We start from the raw sequence: 21,756 nt of genomic DNA, 5'->3' as shown, positions 1-21,756 counted from the left end.
TTTATCATCACAGCAACCAAGGCTGGGGAGTTAAACTGAGACTAGCCTAAGGTCACCCAGTGAGCTCCATAGCTCTAAACCAAGTTATTTGATGGGGTAGTGTGACAGTAGTGAGGTCAGCTTTGACACAGAGTCATTTGTGTGTTCTTCATATATACAACAAAGTGGGGCAAATAAAAGTTTCTTTATATACAGGTGTCAACTCAAGAAGACTCTCCTTTTCAAAATTGATGCTCCAAACTACCATATTTTTCTGTGTATAAGATACCCCATGTATAAGGCAAACACTATTTTTTGAACCCCAAATTAAGAAATCAATATTTTAAACATCAAACAGAAGGACTTTGATATAGCAACCCCGAGATCGCCCAGATTTGTTGACTGATTGCCAGAAGTGGATTGGTGTTTCCAGCAGCTTCTTCATGGCAGTGCTCCTATTAACCACTGTGCATTCCATGTATAAGATGACCTTCCATTTTTTCCCTTCAAAAAAAATCATCTTATACACAGAAAAATACAGTATATAATAATAACCACCGAGTCAAGCGGAACAAACTTCGCAGGACTGTGGAACTGTTACTATAACCACTGAATTCAAATTGGCTGTTGTCCTAGGTTTCAGTTCTGGGTTAATGTTGCTCAGAATTCCTTCCTTGTGTAGATGCAACTGCAGAACCTTTTATTACTTACCATCATTGTACTTCTGTTTTCTTATACTATGTGTGCTTGCATACTGACCCCCATTTTCTCAAAAAGGCTCCAGTGCTGATGAGCAACAAGTTTTATTGAACATTAATAGGACTTTACCATGATCATCAGCTCAGCCCATGCTGTACCACTGGGCAGGGGAGCAGGTGGAATCTAACCTACTAGCCTGGAGGAGGCAGTAAGCTAAGGGTGGTATCAAACTAAAGAGTTCTGCTAGTGCCAGTACTTTGGGCTGTACAATGCAACTTTCTCTCTCCCCACTCACCTCGCAAACGTCTCACCTCCTTCCCTTCAAATGGTGGTTTTACAGCAAGCCTTACAAATCACCTCTCCCGTGTAAAGCTGGTTACAGCTCATTTTCAAAGCAAGGAGAGGGGCTATTTGGTTTTTTTCTGGTTCTGGTTCTTATTATGTATTATGTATTTTTTTATCTTGTATTTTTATCATTTTATCATTTTATATTGAGATCTACGGATGAAGGGCAGTATACAAAGTTAAAAAGAAATTAATTATTATAATTGACAAAATCACCGGAAGACCCAGCCACATGTGATGTTTAGGTTTGTGGATGTGCTCACTGTTGAGTTGGCTTTTAACATTGTTTTTACCCAAAGCTGCCACTGAGCCTGCAATGTGAGACAGATTATTCCAAAAGGGAAGACAGTACAGTGGTACCTCGGGTTAAGAACTTAATTCATTCTGGAGGTCCGTTCTTAACCTGAAACTGTTCTTAACCTGAAGCACCACTTTAGCTAATGGGGCCTCCAGGTGCTGCACCACCGCTGCTGCGCGATTTCCGTTCGCATCCTGAAGCAAAGCTCTTAACCTGAGATACTATTTCTGGGTTAGTGGAGTCTGTAACCTGAAGCATATGTAACCTGAAGCGTATGTAACCCAAGGTACCACTGTACAACTCTTTTCTGATGGACTCTTTCTCTTATCAGCTCTATCCCAGTTGTTTTTCATCCAGAGGATGACAAAGGAGATAGAGAAGCAATTCTTTCTTATGTTATTTTTGAAAATATAATGGGGTTAGGGTGGAGAAACAGCATCAGCTGACATAAGCAATAAAAATATTCAATTGATCTAGATTCAAGCATCTCAATTAATATAGGCAGTCCATATGTCCGAAATAGTATCCAAATGAGATTGACAATTATAAGCTTATGAGTTCAAATGGCACTGAGGTCTTTAGACCACTGAATACCAGATGGGGTAATTCTGATAAGATAAATGGTCATCCCAGAAATACTTGCTCCATGTTATCTTCTGCTCCATCTATTTATGGATGCTTCGGATAAAAAAGAAAAAGAGGGGGCCAGGGAGAGAGAATAAATTTACACAGGCAAGAGTCATGTGTCCTTTGACCCTGAGAGTACGTAATCTTTTCACATTTAGGTCAACCCTGTGGAGATTGGTTTTCCTGTTGCAGAACTTATTTTAGCATAGGCAGGAACTGGTGTGTAGCTAACCTGAGCAGAGAAGTTAATTGCTACATTAGCAGTAAAGTTTAGTCAAAGGAACACAGCCCTGACATTTTAACACTCAGTTCTGAGAAACACTAGGCAATGAAGCACACACAGAAAGTATTACGCATGGCTCAGATTGCTAACTCAGCAGCAAGGTGCTCTAGAAAGTTTGGCTTGCAGGAGTGACAGGCTGCAAAGTAATAATCAAACCACTCTTCATTATCATACCCAACTGACAGCCAATGTTTTCTGGCAGAAATATGTCTTCTTCCCACTATCTAAATGAAGAGCTATTGGATATCCTTAAATGGTTCCTTGAGATAGTGTTGCACGTTTGAATGAAAGCAAGAGAAACGCTTACGCAAGTTTTCTTCTCAGCATAGCCAGTCTGAGGCCTTCTAGCCTTTATTTGCACTACATCTCCCATCAGCCCCAGCCAGCATGACCAATGGTCAGGGGTGATGGGTGCTGTAGTTCATCAAGATCTGGAGGACACCATGTTGACACCTCCCTCTCAAGCTCAGATTGTATATATGTGTAAATAAACCATCTCTCCATCTTTCAGAAGCACCATATACCTTTCAGAGCAAGAAGCAGAGAAATGAGTTTCTTGTTCCTTAAATAAATGGAAGATATTATAGTTTAAAAAACTCATTTTCAAAATTGGTTTGCCATGCTTCGTTGGTGTTTCCTGTGTTCAAGAAAAACAAGCACAAAACACCTTTGGGTGCATAGAACTAGGCTCGGGGTTCTTCAGAAATTGCATGAGCAATGAATGCTATCCCTTAGCCAGCTTCTTTCCTGGAGTATTCAGTTTTTATGGTCTTACACAGTTACATAACTGGACAATCTTAGGGTGCAATCCAATCCCTGGTGGCCAGCAATGGGGCTTAATGGCATTGCACAGACACCACTGCATCCAAAACACCACCGGAAGCAGGGAGAGGAAAACTCTGTATCTTTTGCTTCATCAGCTACAGGCTAGTGAAGCAGAGAGGTCCAGACTGGGCCCATTGCTACAACTTTCCAGCAGATGGACTGGCTTAGGGTGGAGTGGATCCTTAAGCAGTCCAGCTCCATCATCTTTCCCCTCTCTTCCCCAATTCCCAAACATCCAGTTTCAGGGGGTATACACTGGCTACCATTAGCTGGGATATAGGTGGGTTCAGTTCATGGAAGTTGCAACGTTCAAATAAGGCAAGCACTTCCTGAGCAGCAGCTGACACTCTTACCCAAACCATTATATCAAGTTATTGGAAAACTTCCCTTAGAAAGGATCCGCAAATAGATTTTGCTCTCCTGTTCTGGTGTAAGAAATAATTGGCTGATTGGTCAAAGCACTTTGGATTATTTCCATAGCATATGGCATGATATTTTACGAATGACTTATTTGTTCTTTATTAAACTTGATTGCCCAGCATCCATCTGTAAGAGACACATTTGCTGGTTGATAAAGTCACAGGCAACCTGCCACTTATGTATGGGAAGTTCCACTAAAGCAAGAACAGCAAGCAAAATAATTTGCAAAAAGTAGTGCTGTACCAAAAGCTGCCTTCCAGTTTCTTGAAAGTTTTCTTCCCCCGTCACAGAACCTTATACATTTCTCTACTTCAATCTCTGGGGACTTCAATAATTCTTTTAGAATTATAGTCAATGTGTAGTTTTGAACTTGCCCAGTTGGGAGGTGGTCGAGGATGGTGTGTTTTGCCTTCCAGAAAGCATTTCTCCTCCAGCATTTTGCAGCCTCCCTAGCTCCTTGATCTGAAAAAGCCCCATGGGAAGAGTTGCCTCGCAATGTGTTTCTCTGCAGCAGTGAAGAATACTGACTGAGGGATGTGATATGTAAGTAGCAGTCAAGACAACATTCCTTGTTTTCCTATAGTGGATGTGCGGGGGAATGTTTAGTCCAGCCAGTCGAAAACTTTTTCCTTCTGGCTGGGACATACTTCCTATGCATGTGACTAGAGGTGCCTGTGACCTTACATGTCCAGGTAACAAAAGGGACAAGGCACACAGCACACACACTCTCTCTCTCTTTGACTTGCTTCTGTGTCTGACCAGCTTCTAGCTAGGACTGCTCTGCTAGCTTTCAGCAAGAGCTGGGATCATTCCTCCATATGGGTAGATCCACATGTACATATTTGTAACTAAGTCTGCCTTTGGGGATCACACTGTGCTCTGCCTGATGTAAGGAAACTTCTTTTATTGCTTATGAACAAGATTGTAGCGTCTTTATTTTTTTTAAGAGGGATATAAGGGAACTTTCCAGGAACCTGATAGTGAGAGGCTTACACAAGCCTGCAACCAGCTACCCGCTGTGCTTTTAAAAGGGGAATGTGTAACTCTGCTATGTAAAGGAACTTGCTAGTGCAAGTTAGGAAGGATATTAATAAACAATATATCCTCTCCTGCCTCCCTGAACATTCCCACATTGACCACATATGAGGAGATTTGCAGAATGAACCAAGCACCCGTTGCCCAGCTGAGAAGTAAAAGTAAGCCCAGCAGGAATCCTTCATGCAAACCCAATGAGAATTTCACTCAAATTTTCTCTTCCTTTTGATAAATTTGGAATGCAGCTTTATTTCTTGTTAACTGATAATGATGTAAAAAAGAAGGAGAAATTTTCAGCACAGCAGTTGTAAAAAGTGGTAATTAATAATAATGTTTCTATATTCTTTGCATGGTAATACATATATGCATGATTAGAATATCTGGCTCATAATCCTTAAAAAATTGTCCTTTACAAAATAATAACAACCTGTTCCATTTGTATGTGGTAGGTTCCGGACAGTTTTGTCATGCCTACAAAATAATTATTCTTCATCTTCACTCGTCTAGGAAAGAGGAATCACAAACTGATTATTCTGCAAATGGACAGTCAAAACTGCATTCTCTCTCTCTCTCTCTCTCTCTCTCTCTCTCTCTCTCTCTCTCTCTCTCTCTCTCTCTCCTCCCTTCCAAATGAAGAACCTCCCATAGCAATAGACAAGCTTATTGTTCTGGGTGGGGGTGGGGGGAACCCTATGCAGAGGGCACCCTTTGCATGCAATGCTTTCCACATGTAATAGGCAAGTTTCTGCAATTGAGCACCACACCAGAGTAGTAGTTAGGGCTTTATTACTTACTTCTAATTTGTATTGATGGCCTAAAAAAAGTAGCATGCTTTGCAGTTCTATGAAAGAAAAGATTATAAATGGAGATTAATTATAATTTTGCTAGCTCAGTACTTGTAAAACTAAAGCAATTTATATTCTTTCTCTTAATGATCTCCATTCCTGATTGCAGTAATGTAATCTAATTGTGATTATGATAGTATCTGAATCATGTGGGCCTCGATGTGATTGGAACTACTCTTTGCATTAAAAAGTAATTTTGGAGTAATGATGAAAAGTTACTGTGGAAAATTGGCAAGTAATATATTTTACTCTGTATCTTAAGTTTCTGCTTTCATTTTTGATTATATCTTATAGCAAGGATAAGCATGATATTATATCAAGGATTTATTACATCAAAGACTTGCCAATGATAATTATGAGTATCAAGGATAAGCCTGATATTATTGGAATAACATAGATATGGTAAGGCAAGAAATTGACAAAGCTTTTAAAATACTTGGCTGGGCCTTAACAAAAGGGAATATTAGAAGAAGTGGGTCAGTTTCCCTAATGAGTAAGTGTACACAGGAGGGAACCTACAACATTATGGTAGAATAGGGTTCTGGTAGAAGTCTCTGAAAGATGGTGGTGCTGATTATCCCTAATCTCACGCCCAGATATTAACTTAGAGGTGTCCTTACCCCAAAGCAGTCAAAATTGATTTAGGCATCAGTTGCACCAATTGAATGAGAAAGAAGGCAACAATATTTGCACAAGCATTCCCATTTGCTGTAGGGAGCGTACCATTTCTCCTGGATAGTGTAGAAATGCAATCTCAGTGTCTAAGCATAGGTTTTTGAGAAAAACAAGTGATGTTCATCAAACTCGCTTCCATCTAACAGGTTTCAAGGGGATGGAGGACCCTGGTGGACATTTTCTTTCACAAAAAATCCATCATGGTGTCCCTGAGGCTGGGATGGGTGAGAAATGTTGATTCAATTCACATTTAAAGGTGAATCCAGATTCCCCCCCCCCACTTTTTGAAGCAGTATGCAAACTAAACCACAGCTATCATTTGAAATTAACACTCCTGTGAAACAGTGCAGTTTTCCAGCCAAGTAATGTGAAAAAATGCCTATTCTAGGGCAAAAAGTGCAAAACATGCAAAACATACAAAAATGCATTACATTGGAGGAAATCACATTTAAAAAATGTGTATATTGGGAGAAATTTGCATGAAAATGCTGATGATTATCCTTTTTTAAAAAACGCACACACAATTTGATTTGGATCTCCTTCTAAGTATTACATGAGGTTGCTTAGATGCCTTTTTGTGTTTCTTCAGTTTGCAGCAGAGAGAGTGGCACAAGAATAACCCCTCACATAAGTATGGTCCTTCCCACACAAACTTAGTGCGTGATCAAGGAAAGGGTTGATGCAGTCTGATATGCTAGATATTGTTCCTCTGCTAGCAGTGGTGGGGAATTTAAGCATGCAATTCCCTATCTGCCGTCTGAAGTAGGACAGACACTGCACCTTTTCCATTAGAGACCATTGCTGAGAATAACATCTTATTAAAGCCTTCTAACTGCACCAATCAGCTGTCAGGAAAGGTGGATGCAGCGAGGAGAGATTGGCCAGACTCGGATGCTATGCTTCCTTTCCTCTCTCCCCACCTCAGACAACAAGAAGCTTCATTCAGAAGCTATCCAAAGTGTCAGCCTCCCTACCAGAGGGCAGAAGAAGAGAAAGTCTTAATACGGTTCTCTGGATTAAGCCACTGTCTTTATGCTGCTAAACACCAAACCTGGCTACCCTTCTTGAATTTGTCATAATTAATGGGTATTCATAAAGTTAAAAGAGCCAGAAGCCAGGATTGCTACAAAGTTGGATTGTTGCCTCATTATCATGAGTACTGTGTTTCACATTGTCCAGGTGATCCTGATGGCAACATTGATTTGACTGCAACATTTCTGCCCCACCTTGGGGAAAATTTGCACGATAAAAAGGCTGGCGAGAGCAGCTGCAGCAGCAGCGTGGAATGATGCTTTATACATACTTTCGTCTTCTTTAAAAGACAGCCTAAAATGCCTCTAAAAGAAGGCGGTTGGCAGTAAAAATTCTATTGTCAAAGGCCAGTTTCTTAGCAACAACACCCTCTCAATGTGTCACAAGTCTGGGGCCCTTTGGCCTCTCAAAGGAAGTTCCTTAGGTGTCTTTTACACACTGAGTGCTTTGTGATAGGTTAAGGCCTGCTGGCTGTCAACTTGGTCCCTTAAGGGAACTTGACAGATCTTTAAAAAAAAAAAATCAATTTTAAGCTCACATGCCCCAGTGGGTGCCAAAGCCACTTCAGAGAGCCTGAAAGATGGCTGAGTCGACAGGATTTGACTTCCAGAGGTAGAAAGGTGACAAACTCTATCATGAGAAAGGGGCAGCTGAGGGCCTCAGAGGCCTAACCTGCTCCCAGGATCTGGGGCCTGGTGTTGTATTGAACCTATTTATCTCTTTCATGGGCCCAAGGTACCACGGGGAAAGAAAAGTTGTTCAAAAAAAAAAAAAATGCTGGCAGAATTCAGGGGTGTAAATGATGAATTACTTTTCATCAGCTGAAAGGAAACATACTCTGGAACAATACTGAAAGGGAGCAGGAGCATCTGACCTCCTGCTTCAGAGCAGCCAATATCTTCATTCAAGAAGACAACCATGAAATTACACAGAAAATGGGATTGTCATGAACAGCCCCTTGAAATCTCAGTATACAGTCATTACGGCATGGGAAAAAGCCTTCATCCACACATCATAACTTGTAACAGACGGGGTGGCAGGAGGGGGGGTGAGGGCTGAGAAATAGCAACAAAAACAGGACTTGGAGTTACCAGTGAGAATGTGGAATATATTTGTTGATCGAGCTTTACCTTGTTAGTCCCCCAGATCATTATATATAGACATAACTATGGACTAACTTTACAGTGATTTGTGGCTATTTTTATAGGCTGCATATTGGACCTGCTTTGCAAATTAAGGACTGGGGAAATAAATGAAGAAAAACTGAATATTGCATTTAGAGTAATGAATCCTCGTTTTATGACTCAGAACAAAAGTGTTTGGGTTTTTTTTTTAATGCCAATCCTTTTTGGATTTTTAAACAGTAAGTTGTTAGTACAAGGTGTAAATTGCAGAGTTCTCTGCAAAACATTCATCCAATTAGAGGCAATTTCAAGTTTTATATTCTGATTTTATTTTTGTTGAAATATTCAGGCATTGCATTTCCAAATACTCTTACTCCAGTGAGCTTTACTTAGGAATCAGCATGCTAAGGATTGCATTGTAAGACAGGAACCAAACTCAGTTGTGTGATATTGTCTGAGAATGACACAGCCTGTAGTCAGATTTGCATGTTACCTTAGAGGCATGTTTTATCTCTGCATGATCGACCAAATGAATAATCCACTCTACTGCAAAGTGCCAAGGGTGTCAGTTTGCTCTGGTGATACTTCAGGGGGGAGGGAGTATTTCCATTTTACGTAACTTATTCTCCTTTTCATCCTTGCTCATCTCTGCTTTTTGTTACTTTTCTTCCATATTCAGTTTTCCCCTAGAACCTGTAGCTGGTGACAATCACTGTAAATTCATTTCTCCTAATTGTAAAACACCTGTACAGAAAACAGATTATTGCTAGTGTTTTGCAGAGATTAACTCAAGCAGTATACTTTTTTTCAGACTATACCAGCAAACTACAAACATACTGTAATTTCAAGAAAAGGCCTTACCAGTCGTTCCCTTGGGTTTAGCGGCAAAGTCTTTTCCAGACTGCATTTTTGAGCAAAATACACCCTCTGTTGGAAAATAAGAGGCTGAGAGCATACGTCTAATCAAGCAATTTGGAGGAGGAATCCTGAATGCTGCAATACACTGATTTCAAACTACTACTATTCTTCTTAGCAGGATCTGGGCCTCTATGGTCCAGCTCATGTCAGATAAAAGGTGATAAGAAATAAAGCAAGATTCTTATTTATATCACATATAATATTGAATTATATATTCTGACTTGTAAAAAATAGTGATTTAACCTAAAAAAAGGATTTAACATAAACAAACATGCTACATGCTACACTTACCTTTTAAAATTGACTTCACCCTCATCTATCAAATACATTGCATTAAAGCCTGCTTTTTCTGAGTGAAAGAAAAGTAAAAAAAAGTAGAAAGTACAAGACTTTGGTGAACAACCTTTATGAATATGATAGTACAATAACTGGGGTCATGCACTGTTTTGCAATGTCTGTTATTCCTCAATATTTTTGCTCAGTATTTAACCAGCCTCACTTTTTGAAAACCCTGAGCACTTAATTTATAATCCAGCACACCTAATCCTGTATTGGATTGTTGTCCAAATAGGAAAGCTTGCTTTGGGTCCTTTGATGCACTCAGAAAGCCAAAGAGAAAGCCATTAATTTCATAAACACCTTCACATGTCTTTTATCATAAAAGGATGTGTAGTGAAAAAGGTAAATGGACTGCATGGCCAAGGGTAGATTATACCACTAGGGGTTTATACCCCTAGGTAAAATTGAAAACCTATATGTTGTAATTGTTATTGCAACTAATTAACATGTAGGAAATGGGTAGCATATAATATACATAAATTGCCGGTTCTCAATTTCCTCTCACGTTTTCCCAGCATTTTCACTGTTATATACCAGTATGACTGGCAGAGTCATCATAAATCCTTCCTCCTCCTGCTGCTGCCATCGCTACCACATCATCAACAGAAAGTCGGGGGCAGGCAGTTGGTTCCTTATGTCATCTGGGATCTAGTAGATCCTTGGCCAGCTTAGCCTCACTTCTTCCCCATCTTCAGAATGCCCTGATTCTGGTCTGCCTATTGAGTGGGCAGAAGTCATGGTGGTGGTATTTCCATTAGCAGAGCCCAATGGACAGAAGTGGGAAGTCTGGGTGGTTACAAATCAGTGGGTGGGCCACTGGGTGATTGCAAACCTGATCCAAGTGCTCTTGGAAGAAAGATTTTCTAGAACTATTTTAATCAGGGTTTAGGCCTGAGTTTGGCACAGAAACTGCTTTGGTTGCCCTGTATGATGACCTATGTTGGGAGAGAGACAGGGGAAATGTGTCCTTGTTAATTTTCCTCGGCCTCTCAGTGGCTTTTGAGACCATCAGTGATAGTATCCTTCTGGAGTGCTTGTTCCACGTTAGGTGTGGGTGGCACTGCTTTTTGGTGGTTCTTGTCCTATGTGGGCAGCCATTTGCAGAGGGTGATGCTTGGGGAGTGCTCTTCAGCTCCATGGAAGCTTCAGGGTGGTTCAATTTTTCCACCATCCCTCCAATGCTGTTTAACATCTACATGGAACCACTGAGTGGGGTTATCCAGAAGTTTGGAATATTTGTCAGCAATATGCTGATGACACACAGCTCTACTTCTCCTTTACATCTGCAGGTGTGGCAGTGGATGTGCTGAATTGATATCTTGCCTTGGTAATGGACTGGATGAAAGCCAACAAACTAGTTCCCTAAACCAGATAGATGAGAGGTGGTCTACTCTTGATGGGGTTACACTCTCTCTGAGGAAGCGGGTTCACAGCTAGGGGGTACTTAAGGTCACGTAAGGTCCTGAGGTCCTATACAAAGCCTGAGTCCTCTGGACGTTAATAGGTTAATCTCTCAGTTACTCTTCTGAGGGTATTTCTTTTTATTTAATCAAAATAAAGAAATAAAGTGGAAACAATACAATTTCATGAACAATGTGCACAAAACAAAAACAAAAAAGGATACGAATTTTGACATTTGCAAGCCCTGGGAAGAAGAATTATTTATTTTGGATGGTAGTAACATGTCCTCTTTTTCAAAATGTTTCCTTAGTTATAGATTTCAGAATGCCATCCTCAGTGTTATGATATTCTCACATAAAGCCCTCAAATTACCAAGAATTCAAAATAGTAGTATCTTTCGCAGGAGGCATTTGAATATTGTCAGCATCATTTAGATATAATAAATGTTTGCCCTGTAGTTGAAAATGTATTTTCTTTTTTGGTCCTCTTGTATACCTCAATTTTTGAATTAAATTTTCCGCAATAGCTATAGACAAGATTTGACTATGCAGTATATAATCAGTCCTTTATCCAAACTGACACCATTTGGGCCATCCCATCTCCCCAGTAATGCAAACAAGGGGACTGACATCAATTCTTGCATTGCTGTTAAATTAATTTTTAGTAGCAATATGTCCCCAAAAGCTGCCGCTGAATGACACTCCCAGAATAAGTACCTATATGATTTTTAAAGTGCCAAGTGCCAGCATTTGTAGTAGAAATTGGTGTTTATATAGGATAAGATAAGTGGTGTATAGTGCCACCTAAATGTGATTTAAGAATAGATTCTTGAACCATTGCTGAAATTGATTTCACGGGCCTCATGTTCCATATTCTTTCCCATTTTCTGGGACCCAAGTTGTAACCCAAATCCTTTCCCTGCCATTTTTGTAATCCTGTTAGATCACCTGTGTCTAATTTTGTTAATATTTTAGAAATTGGGGTGATCTGTCCTTTGGCATTAAATTATGTGCAGGATCAGGTGTTCAAACAGTGTTAATTCTCTTTTCACTTGCTGTTTAATAATATATTTTACTATAAAGGAACTAATTTGCCTAAATTCAAACCCACAGTGCTCTTGTTCTTTTAAAAATTCTCTGATTTCTTCTTCTGTTTTAGGCTGGCCATTATTGTAGAAATCCCTAATCCTATATAATCCCTTTACTGACCATTGAAAAAAAAATCCTGGTTTCTATTCTTAGTAAAGAAAAGTGGATGATTAAAAAAAGGGAGCAAGTAGAAACTGGATCAGTAACTTCCATCTAGATTTGAAAATTGTAATTGTAGTTTTTAAGAAAGGACTTTGTGCCCATTCTAGGTCCTTAAGATTTTTATTAAGGAAAAAAGCTTTCACTACTGGGATTCCATCTTAACTATCATTTTAACATTTTCTTTCTTTACTAATGGCTGGATTTGCCTTAATTGATTTGCCTTGTAATATAAATGAAGGTTGGAGATGCTCCAACATTCCACCTTCACCTTCTGGCTTATATAAATAAATTCTTTTGATTAATGATCTCTTCCCCCCTGCCCAAATATGTAGCCTTCTATTAACTTTAGAGAAGTTAATATTTCCCCCCTTTACATTTCGCATCAAATACACCTACATAAGACACAGTAAGGTATATTAACCTTAGAATCTACCCAGATCAGACAGTTAAAATAGGAGCACAGTTTATTTGTTTGTTTTATTTTATTTACACCCCACCTTTTCCTCCAAGGAGCTCAAGGTGGTTTACATGATTCTTCCCTCCCAGTTTTATACTCACAACAACCCTGTGTGGTAGGTTAGCCTGAGAGACAGTGATTGATCCAAGGTCACCCAGTGAGCTTCATGGGTGAGTAGAAATTCGAACCCTGGTCTCCCAGGTCCTAGTCTGACACTCCAGCCATTACATCAGAACAAGTAGTCCTTTTATAAAGAGTTCCTAAAGTTCTATTTCCCCGAATTAACAGAACTGACTATCCTAAATTTCATAATGTATTTATTCATTTAAATTTCTATACCACCCTTCATCTGAGGATCACTGGATGGTTTGCAGCTACTGAAACTTTCTTACATATATTTTTATTATCCCTCTTAACTAATTCCCTTCAGTCTCGGTCCAGTATATCTGAAGGAGCGTCTCCACCCCCATCGTTCTGCCCGGACACTGAGGTCCAGCTCTGAGGGCCTTCTGGCGGTTCCCTCACTGCGAGAAGCCAAGTTACAGGGAACCAGGCAAAGGGCCTTCTCGGTAGTGGCGCCCTCCCTATGGAATGCCCTCCCACCAGATGTCAAAGAGAAGAACAACTACCAGACTTTTAGAAGGCATCTGAAGGCAGCCCTGTTTAGGGAAGCTTTTAATGTTTCATGTATTACAGTATTTAAAAAAAAAATTTGGAAGCCGCCCAGAGTGGCTGGGGAAGCCCAGCCAGATGGGCAGGGTATAAATAACAAATTATTATTATTATTATTATTATTATTATTATTATTATTATTATTTCTCTCTTGTCTCTCACTCCACTTTCCAACTGTTGCTTCCTAATTCACACTTTCTTATCTGCTCCTCCCATTGGTCACATTCACACTATACATTTAAAGCGCTATGACACCACATTAAACAGTCATGGAATTCTGGGAGCTGTAGTTTGTAAAGGATGCTGAGAGTTGTTAGGTGACCCTCTATTCCCTTCAAAGAGCTATAATTTTCAGTGTGGTTTAACAATCAGTACTTCTTCCTGGGCAACTCTGTGCTCTACATGTGCTTCTTCCTTTGCTGCAGTTCTGCATATTTAACCCAAATATGAGGCAACTACTGTAGCACTCCTATAGCACTGTTGTTTTCTGGGTTCTTGCACCTGTCTTGAGTGGTCCTGTGTACAAAAGGCCAATCAGGGATGGGGGAATGACTTTTTTTCAGTTTGAATTTCACATTTACAGGATCAATAAGCAAACGGAAACACAGCTGTCCTTCAAATTGTGCACTTCTCTGATTTTTTTGTGATGCAGTTCTCCACTCACAAAGTGTGTACAGAAAACATATAGAAAGACTGTGTACCTAGAAATGCACATATTAAGATAAAATAGTGTTAAAATGCATTATTTCAGGGGGAAATGCTTGGAGAAATATGTATATTAGGATAAGTGCACAAAATACTTTTGGGTTTTTTCTTGCTGACCTTTTTTTAAGGATTACAAACTGATCAAAAGATAGGGCAAACTGGATATTGGGAAAAAAATATAAAATGAGATAACTTGATACTTACAGATTTGTCAGTCTTGTCAGCAATGAAAGCTGGTCCACTACTGTGGCATAGCTCTCCCAAAGAGAATGTCAAGCAAAGCCCCCACATTTTCAAAGCTCCCAAATTTCTAAAGCCACATATTCTTTTCCATTCCACACACCTTTTACACTTCCATTTGTACTCAAAGAAACTCTGCAAACATTCCTGTCACTCCGCTGTTATCTGGCCAGTCAGGTCTCTGCAGCACTCAGCCAATCCTAATCCAAAAGTTTAGCTACGACAAAGAGGTCCTTCCCATGTGTTTCTGGGCAGAAAAGCCATGTTACTGACATTTAATTTTAGAGGGATTTCCTGTTCCCCAGCTGCTGCTGTTATTTTGAGGGATGACCACGAGTCTCAGTATTGACTTAGTAGGGCTGCCCTGAAGGAAGGTTGAACATGCTCAGAGCTGTTTTCTTGAAAGCTATACCTCAAAGCACATTTTTTTCTAACTAGTCAGAAGGAGGGTGTGATTGCTATGAACCCACGTTAGAAATTGTGTCAGCAGTCAGGGACCCCTACTGGACCAACAAAAGACACTCAATGTCTCATTCCTGGTCAGTCCATGCCAGTTCAGACCTCATGCGTGATATTAAGGTTTTGTTTTGTTTGCCCAAATATGCATCACTTTACACCTGTCTACACTGAATGAATTGCATTTGCCACTTTACCATTCACTCAGTTTGGAGAGGTTCCTTTGAAGCACTTCACAATCTCTTTTTTTGTTTTGATAACCAGGATCAAGTCAATATCATCAGCAAACATGGCTACCTCACTGCTCACTCCTCACTCTAGACCAGGGATACCTGAGTTTCCAGCTGTTTTGGAGTATAGTTCCCATAATCCCTGACCACTGGGACCACTGCTAGCTAGGGATGTTGCGTCTAGCAACAGCTGGAGACCTAAGTTTGTGAAGTCCTGATCTAGACCATTTATGAATAAGTTAAAAACCATGGTCCCAATACTGATCCTTGGGGAACTCGATATTATATTTCCCTCCATCTGGAGAACTGTCTACTTCTTCCTACTCTTTGCTTCCTATAACTTCACCAATTTCTTGACACACAAGAGGATCTCTCCTCTTATTCCTTAACTGTTAAACTTACTCAGTAATGCTAACCTGCATTACTTTCTCAAAACCTTCTTCATCCTTCCTTTATTGTGAAACATATTATATAAAGGCTTTTGCTGCAGTCAGAAGCGGAAGCAATCTTCCCTCCAGGTTTGACTATTCCTGAATCTTTTCCAGGCTTGTGTCCTATTGCCAATGCCTAAGTGCTGGTGGGTGTTTTACTTGCACTGAGATTCCCATTTTGACTTCATTTCTCCCAGGTGCTGCAGAAATTTGTGCTTCCCATTTCTGGTACTGTGTGTCGACTTCTTTAGGAGGAGGCTGGTAAAGAACAAATAATTTTTCTTAACTGAAGAACAATTGTGGAAAACATGGGAACTTAAGTCTTGGATGTGGATGTGACCCAGCTCCCCTTTATGTCTAAAACCTTTTTAATTGAGTTCAGAATTGCTTCCAGGAGATCCACACAGGGAAACAATCTTGTGGTGAGCTAACTGTATGGCACATTTTCCATGTGGGAAACTGCGGTGAGGAAAGGGTGAAAGAAACTGGAAGGTGGGGGTGGGGAATTAGAGTAAAGAGTGGTGAAAAGGCCAAAACTCTCCATCCCTTTTACCACTTCCCATTGTTTTACTTTAGTGGTCTTTAGCTAAATAAAATTTAGATTCTCAATAGGACTATATTCATCTGTTTCAATTTTCACACCAGAAACAGTGCTTTCCTGAAAGTGGCAAAATAGGTTCCCCAAACAGTAAATGGACTGGTGCCATTTCTCTCTCTCTCTCTCTCTCTCTCTCTCTCTCTCTCTCTCTCTCTCTCAACTTGACTGGGTCCCTAGGAAGGTTTCCTACTACTTCCAAGAGTAATTCCATCCAATCAGAGATCACAAAGTGAATGAGGTGACATCATAGTGCTGGGTAGAGGTTGTTATGTGTCATTGTTCTTGAGGGCAACAAAGCCAATGAGATGTTTCCTGCATGGGTGATTCTAACCAACTGGATCACTGATTTCCCTCACTTGTCCCTTCATGGAAAATTTCATCCCCTCTCAATACAATATCTGAAAAAAAAAATAACCCTTTTTCATCTCACGCCTAGTCAAATCATTTTCACTGAATTCAAGAAGCCATGAACCATGGTAACCAATTGGACACTGCAACATCATCCCACATTCCCCACAAGAGTATACATCTGCTGCCTCACTTGTCAGTCTCTTCTGATCTACTAGCAAGATAGGAACAAGATTCCAATATGGGCTAGATATATCATCTGCAGTCTTCTTTCACTGTCATAAATGCTTATTCATATACTGTCCTACTTCTAGACATGCTTCCATTTACCTTTTTCTGGTTTGCTTCTTAGATGGATAGCATCCACTTCCAACATGTTGAATCCCCTCTACCTTGCTATCCCATGTCTCCTGATATGTCCTTTCTGCCTGGAAGCACAACACTTCCGGATGATATAGCAATCATGTCCTGCCCTCAGGTTTACAGCTAGGCATGGTCTACCTGCACCTAAGTTTTTGCCAACATATAACATTTTAATGCAAGAAAATGCAAACACTCAACTCTAAGTTTAATAACAGGAGTCTGTGCCCCTCCCACTCTATATTATTGAAGTGTAGGTAGACATTTATTTAATATATATGTTAGTGAAAAACAGAAAGTTGGATTTGGAAAGTAAGAATCCAGGGCTGAATCTACCCCTTTTAAACCATCACTTGTTTTACATTATGGCTATGGGCAGGCATCCAGCAGAAAGTGAATAAAATATTTTGAGGATGCTCCAACAGAAAGGTATATTTTGAAGCTCCTAAAAGACTGGCCCTTTTTCAGCTAATCAAATCATTTACAGGTAGGCACAATGAAGCATGTGGCATGAAGGGAAGCATGAAACTGGGACCTAATCTATAAAGGACAACATGCTAGTGTATTAACTGGGGTCAGAAATGTCCATATTTGCTTATTTGTTTATTATAGGCCAACCTTTATTTTATTCTGGCACGATAGTCCTATTGAACTTTTTTGTTTCTTTGTCTACTTTTACACTAGTATTAGATGTTAGTTGTAACATAAAAGTAAAAGTAGGACCGCTGACAATTAAGTCCAGTCGCGAATGACTCTGGGGTTGCTGGCTCATCTCACTTTAAAGGCCGAGGGAGCTGGCATTTGTCCACTTCCACAGACAGTTTTTCCAGGTCATGTGGCCAGCATGACTAAGCCGCTTCTGGTGAAACCAGAGCACTGCAAAGAAACACCGTTTACCTTCCTGCCGGAGCGGTACCTATTTATCTACTTGCACTTTGATGTGCTTTCGAACTGCTAGGCTGGCAGGAGCTGGGACCAAACAACAGGAGCTCACCCCGTCGTGGGTATTCGAACTACTGACCTTCTGATCGGCAAGCCCAAGGCTCAGTGGTTTACACGACAGCGTCACCCGCGTCCCTAGTTGTAACATAGTAGACCTATAAATGCAAGTGGGGAGCCAAATACAACACTCTCCGAAACAAAACCATCTAATATTAACAAATATTTCATATTGCAGCTGTGGGTTGCAACAGGTAAATCGGGAGACTGAACAAGAGTTTGATTCAATGGCACTTAGAAACCGGTTCTGAAATATGGCAGCATAGCTGGTAAACAATAGTGGAAAGGACTAGGAATAAGTGAACCCCTTTTGGGAATGAAACACTTGTGAAGGGGAGGGTGTCTTCTGTTTTGACTAGTTCATCCTTTTCCAGCTCTAGCTACTTATACCACATAGCAATTCCATTCCAGATATTCTTCTGGGCCTAAACACCAGCAACAGCTTTCCAGGGGCATATGCGGCTGCTGAGGGAGGAAAGTTGGCAGAAAAAGCCCATTAAGCAAGTGGGACTCATTTGTGGTTTACTGGATCAAATGCAATGAAATGGGGTCTGCAAACGAATTCAGGGTTTAGTGGCAGTGTGGCAGTCCTATACCCACTTACCTCAGAGTCAGCTTCATTGAAATCAATGGGACATACTTCAGAGTAGAGAGAGAGAGAGAGAGAGAGAGAGAGAGAGAGAGAGAGAGTATTGACAGAGGATTAAATACATCTCCAATATATCTTGCCATATTTTAGATATTCATTAATTTTATCATATGTGAGTAAAATCCCATTAAGAACTTTATTTTTAATCTGGGATAAAAATATATATGAATTGTTGGATTCAGGCTTTCAGACCTAAACATTTTTAGGAGATGGCATTTTCCATTGGCATCTCTTAATTGAATAAAAATATTTCCTAGAGGGCAAAGGAAATCATCTTATTCGACTTGTATGAATCCTGTTTACTCTTCAACTCTCAACTCAGCAGGTTAAGTAATTGGAAGACAGAAAAGTTCCTATATTTCTATTTCCAGCTGGTGATACACAAAAGACAGGAAGTTATCTCATTAATAGGGCACCAGCTTTATGCAAATTATAGTTAGCAGAAAGGCTTCCCTTCATACTTTTTTCATAAATTACCTAATAAAGTCAGAATAAATGGCCATATTCAAGAGCCTTTTGTTGTATTTTTAGCACAAGACTCTTTCTGTTACTGCAAATATGACTAAATGTGCCTTGTTCAAAAGGGGTGTTTATGAAATAAGGCCACTCAAAAGCTTTTATTCCTTAACAGCCTTCAGTTACTTTTGTGCCACAAAAATTAACATAATTAGTCACAGAGAATAGATGACATAAGCAGCATGCCAGGCACAAAAGGGGAAACCAGTATCTAAGGAAGGTATTTGGAGAGATCAAAAATTTTCAAAGTACTCAATACTAGAAGGTCCTTTTTATTTGTGCACAGCCTTAAGATACTCTCTCCCCCCCCTCTTTTTTTTTTAACTCCGTGAAATTCACATAATGAGATGCAGCAGACAGATGACATTAGCGATGAGGCATTAGAAAGAGGTCAGTTTCCTCTGAAAGATAGGCACTGTTCCTGCTCGTCATTAATTTGCAGCTTCAAAGCAGCGAGCATATGATAGTCTGGCATGTTAAGCAAGTTGCAGTTATCTTTAAATAACCATTTTTTCCAGTTATTAGAAGCTAAAGTTTTTAAACTTCTGTCTGAAAGCAAAATTAAAGCACGCAGCAGTGCAAAAAAAGACTGCAAAGAGATTAGAAAAAGAGGAAATCAAATATATTTTATAAATGAAGTTAGCTTTTCCCTGGGGGGCGGGGAGTGGGGGGAAGCCGCCGTTAACTTTAAGAGTGCTAGAAATGTAGGGCTATGTTCAGTCCTTAAAAGACTGTAAGTCTGGCTAGTGAAAAGAAAGATGGAATAGCTATTTTTAGTAGCTGTCTTCTTGTTGATTAACATATTCTGGACTAAAGGGGCAGATGTTGCTGCTCTGTATTACTTGCCAAAGACAAAGACACTGGAGTATGGGCGGCGGAGTGCAAGTCTCTGAGGTAAAGGCAAAGGAAAGGGAAACTTCACTTTCCGTTTTCTGCGACATGTGTCTTAGTTATGCATACAGGCTTACTAACAAAGATACCTTTGCTGCTTTAAAAATGGGATAAAATGGAGAGCTTTCCCTCTGGCAGAAGATCAACAGGAAACATGCCAGGACTATGTAGAATGACTTCATACCGTGGGGGTAAAGCGACGAATTGACTTGGAGATTCCCAACTGGAAAAGCTTGGATCTTTGTGAAAGGTGCAATCTGCCTCTAATTACTGCATTTTGTTCTAGATAAACACCTTGGGAGAAATTCAACCCCACACACTTCTGATCATTCTGTCAGTGAAAGCATTTAAACATGTTTACGTGGAATGATTCCCCCTCTCTTCCCCCCCCCCCCATGTGCTGTTTCTCTTGATGCCCCCAGAGCCAATTTTGTGGCAGAAGAGGAGAATGGGGGGAACTCCATCATGGAAGCAGAAGTCTTCGTGCAGAACTTCTGCTGACGAGAATCATTAGTTGAATCCTGCCCTGTATCTAATTATTCAGTTCCTATTTAATGAAGAATTGAACAATAAATATGATAATCAAAAGAGCTGTCCTTTAATTATTCCTTTATTTTTATTATCTTTATTATTATTATTATCATCCACATTGTGTACAATTGTTCACAGAACCAGGAATCACGGTTTATAGGCACAAAAATAGCAACACTAAAACAGTAATTGTTTTTTCAGGGTTTCTGAAAAATCCAGCTAATGCTAGACACCATTATTCCTCCCCCATTTTAAAAATTTAATTTTAAACAATATGCTTTGCGACCAACATTATGTGAGCCATGCAATTTTACTTTACAAATCAAGCAGTTTGTTTATCATGAAAAATAATAGCCTAGCTTGATGGATATAAAATATGAAGACTGTGGTCTAAATATTTTGCAGATGGATAACTGGCAAATCTTCAGAAAATACCTGATCAATATTGAACATCAATATTTACAGTAGAAAAGGAAGGAAATTTGGGGAAGGAAATTTCTTTCCTCTCTCATTCCACAGCAACCTCCCACAGCATAGCACCTTCGAGAGATTTTGGCCTACAACTCCCATAATCCCTTTGGGCGTGCTGGTTGGGGCTGATGTGAGCAACATGTTGCAAAAGGCAGTTTTATAGTTTAGACAGCTGAAACTTCACTTTCACTTGCATGAATTCAAGCTAGCATCCTAAGGTTGGTGGTTAGCCATAATTACCTTCAGGGGCAATTTTTTTGCATGCATTTAACTGCCCCTTTTGTGTCATTTATTATCGGTGTATGGCAATGTGTTGGATCCACTGATCCCATGAGCTAAATTCTGTTCCTGGGGCAAACCCAATGACAAAAGGGGAACAATGTGATTCTTGCCAGTTTCTCCTTCCCCTTGCAGTTCTTTATGTCCCTTGCCAGAAAGCAAAAAATGAAATGAAATAATGAAATGAAATGAAATGAAATGAAATGAAATGAAATGAAATGAAATGAATAAAATAAAATAAAATAAAATAAAATAAAATAAAATAAAATAAAATAAAGGGTTGAGAAACCTTCCAGAACTGTATGGGAGATAGTAATGGAATTTTAGGTACAATGATAAAATCAGTGCGCCTCTAATCTTTACACTTATCCATTTGTCAGTTTCCTAAATATTATAGCATTTTACAACAGAAAAAAAATGTTTTCCTAGTTGGAGCTAGCATGATATAAATCCATTATTTCCCAAGTTGTGAAGTTGACAATTTTGTTAGAAGCATAAATAAAGGCAGGTGAAGTGGCAGTGAGTTGTACAGGTTCCATTTCAAGTAAAATTAAATAGCTTTGCATTTACTAACTGCAACATATATAACAAGAATGAGCAGAAATTATGAATGGGTTATGCTTGTTAAGGTCTGGTTCAGTTTAATTACAACATTCGCTCCAAGGAAATATATAACTGAGCCTACACACAGACATACTCTGATACAGCACATCCATATAGATGTTAAATATGTATGCGCCCAGCAGTATAAAATACATACCCAGACTTGTTCATTACGCCTAAACTTTTGCTTTAATCACAAAGCTTTATACATTATTTTAAACACAT

At 39.7% G+C, this 21,756-nt stretch overlaps 1 long non-coding RNA gene across 2 annotated transcripts; it reads left to right on the top strand.

Moving 5' to 3' along the window:
* Positions 1-7,452: 7,452 nt before the first annotated feature.
* Positions 7,453-16,890, top strand: LOC309348737. 2 transcript variants are annotated; one of them, XR_014159530.1, is made up of 4 exons: positions 7,453-7,683; positions 8,999-9,262; positions 15,484-15,708; positions 16,585-16,890. It is a non-coding gene; the product is annotated as an uncharacterized lncRNA (long non-coding RNA). The 2 variants fall into 2 exon arrangements; XR_014159531.1 differs by lacking the exons at positions 15,484-15,708; positions 16,585-16,890 and adding an exon at positions 10,734-10,823.
* The last annotated feature ends 4,866 nt before the right edge of the window (positions 16,891-21,756 follow it).

The sequence above is a fragment of the Podarcis erhardii genome, assembly GCF_964252035.2.
Source record: "Podarcis erhardii genome assembly, chromosome: 1".
NCBI lineage: Eukaryota > Metazoa > Chordata > Lepidosauria > Squamata > Lacertidae > Podarcis > Podarcis erhardii.
The sequence above is the reverse complement of the archived record's forward strand: the minus strand, read 5'-3'. Positions and strand labels throughout refer to the sequence as shown.